This window comes from Sciurus vulgaris (assembly GCF_902686455.1).
Source record: "Sciurus vulgaris genome assembly, chromosome: 1".
Classification (NCBI taxonomy): domain Eukaryota; kingdom Metazoa; phylum Chordata; class Mammalia; order Rodentia; family Sciuridae; genus Sciurus; species Sciurus vulgaris.
Window position 1 is genome coordinate 90,567,819 of NC_136461.1, and position 2,919 is coordinate 90,570,737.

Sequence of the window (2,919 nt, forward strand, 5' to 3'; positions counted from 1 at the left end):
ATATTCAGGTTCATAGAACCTACAGGAGACTGGGGAGAGGGGCTTGGGAGGGTTGGAAATGGGAAGGACCAAAAGTCACCAGAGCCTAAAAGCAATAAGCAGCTCCACAACTACTGCTTCAACATCGTATAGTCACATTAAGGTGCCACCCCACTGCTGTCATTGTCCCCTGTCCTTGCATTGCTCATAACACACAAAATCCCATCAGAAAGCATCTGATTAACTTAGCTGGTGTGCTAGGCTGTCCAAGTCTTAATTTCCACATTAAGACTACATGCAGTTAATTCCTCAAAGGAAACTGCCTACATGGAGGTTGGGAAGCCAAAAACAAGAAAACAAGAATGCTTTTTACCTAGGGGAAAGTGAAACCTGTATTTTCACCTTTTCTTATTTTCACATTAGGTTAACAGGATAGATTTCATCCAACCATAGAGGTCAGAACATTCAAGGATCTTTACTTTTCCTCTTGCCAAACAGGCTTATTTTGACTCAGGCATGAAACAAAAAAATAAAAGTGTATATTATTAGAGGGTGAGACATAGCCTCAGGCCTGAACCACTGTTCCAGGTCATCAGTTTTCCTCATGGTGGGCTATGGTGGTATTCTTTAGATCTCTACATTGTAAAGAAATTATTGGTCCATTAGGTCTGTGACTGCTGAGCCAATCTGTGATATAGCTATAGTTTTAAATTCTCCTTATCCTTTGCACTGAAGTGCAGAGGACTCAACAAGACTTCAGTGATGGTCACCAACGTACCAGGGCAGTGGAATCTGCAGCTCGTCTCTGTACGTGGACCCGGAGGTTATCTACTTCACACTGAGACCTGAGCGCTAGGGAGGCAGGCTTACCAAGGGAGTGTTTCCACCTTTACTCACAGCTCAATGGAGTTGGTGACCACCCTGGCAGACCTCCAAGGAGAGTGTAGTTGTCCCATCCATTTGGATTACTTGAAAGACCCAGTGACCATTAATTGTGGGCACAACTTCTGTTTCCACTGCCTCAGTATGTCCTGGACCTAACTGATGCTGTTCCCTGCCCTGTCTGCTGTTTTTGTCTTCCACAAAGGAAGTTCAGGAAGAACCCCCAGCTCTCTGTAATTTAAAATTGCTAAGCTACTCCAGATCAGAAAAAAAGGGGAAGAGGCAGGAAGAAAATTGTGTGTGTGAAAAACACAATCAATTTCTGACCCTTTTCTGTGTAAATGACCTATAGGTTTTATGTATTCAATGCAGTTTCTCTACTGAACATCAGAGGCACTACCTTTGCCCCATTCAGAAATGCCTTTTACCATAGAAAAATTCCAGAAGAATTTGAGCCCTTGAAGAAGTACGTGGAATGAGCTGAAAAAGTGTTAACTCTGTAAGGCAGCAAATCCCTGGAGCTGAGAAAGAAGGTGAAATATGTGAAAGAAGAAATAAATTCTGAAATTGAGCAAATCTGTTTTTACAGAATGAGCAAGCAACTCTGCTTAAGCAAATACAAGATGAAGAGTTGAACACTTTAACAAAACTTAATGAAAACCTTGTAACTTTTCCATATTGTATTTCCACATTAAAACATTTACTGAAGGAAATAGAGAGCAAATGTGTGTAGTCAGATCTAGCATTGCTGACTCAGGTTAAGTATATACACCAAAGGTATCAAAATCTAAAATACCCTGAACTCTTTTCATTAAAGAAATAAGGCTTTAGACTTTCTCCTTAGAATTCTGGCTTGGACAGAATTATACAGCAATTTCAGACAGATGTGACTTTAGATCTTGACACAGTGTGTCCTCAGCTTATTGTCTTAGAGGACAGAAAAATTGCACAAAATGGAAGAGCAACATAAAATGCTTGTTATAACCCAAGGAGATTCTATCTCTGCCCTGCTGTTCTGGGTTCTAAGATATTTAATTCTGATAGACATTACTGGCAGGTAGAAGTGTGGAAAAAAAAAAAAGAAGAAACCTCAGTGAACATTGGGTATGTGTGAAGACAATCTCCCTAGGAGCTGGAGGAATTGGTTATCATTTGTGGGTGGTTTTTGAGCAATTGGGCAGTATATATTGAGAGTGGTTATTTTGTGTTTGGTCTTAAAAACACCCATCTTCTGCCAGTAGCAAGACCCAGTAAGATTGGCTTTTTTTTTTTTTTTTACTTTGAATTGGGTGAGGTTTCCTTCATCTCTTCTCTATACTTCAGTGACTCTTTTACCAAAACCATTGGCTTTATTTCTACGTTGTAAGAGATTCTGAATCTTTCAGTGGATTATCAAAGATAAAAAACCTGAAAAATTATTCTGTTTTAGAGTTAACTTAAGCCAGTAAATTTAATCTCATTACTTCAGAATATTTTTTTAGTTTTACTACTGAAAATCAGAATAGATTTTTCTCCCTATAAAAAGTGATAGTAGTGCCAATTAATGGGTATAATGAGTATGAGTTAAGTGCTTTGAATTCTAATTTTAAATATTTGAGAATTATTATTTTATATGCCCAATAAAATATTTGTTTAAAATTGCCCAAAAAGTGCATATATCACAGAAGAGTGGAAATACATGATAGACATTTGTGAATGAGTAGTGTGTAAATTGGTCTTGTCAGAATCAAAAGACTAGGGAGCATTACATGCTCTTATGGAAGTAGAGATGAGCATTCTTTCAGGTCGTGAACCATCCTATTTTCAACTACATTCTGAACTCTTCATGTGTTTTTCATGTCATAAGTTTAATTTTGGATATACTGAGTCTGAGCTCATCTTAGTTAATTTTACATTGCTATAAAATAAATACCGGAGGATAGGTAACTTCTAAAATAAAAAGTTTTATTTGGCTCATGATTTCTGGTTGACTGGAAAGTCCAAACAGCATGGTGCCTAGTTATCCTGGAGAGTGTCCTCTGGCTGCATAGCACAGTAGAGTACTGGAAAGGGAATTGG

The 2,919-nt window shown here is 38.2% G+C and overlaps 1 pseudogene across 1 annotated transcript; it reads left to right on the forward strand.

Moving 5' to 3' along the window:
• The first annotated feature begins 882 nt into the window (after window positions 1-882).
• LOC306654186 (tripartite motif-containing protein 60-like) lies at window positions 883-1,975 on the forward strand (annotated as a pseudogene). The gene has a single exon. The product of its transcript is annotated as a tripartite motif-containing protein 60-like (transcript).
• Window positions 1,976-2,919: the final 944 nt, after the last annotated feature.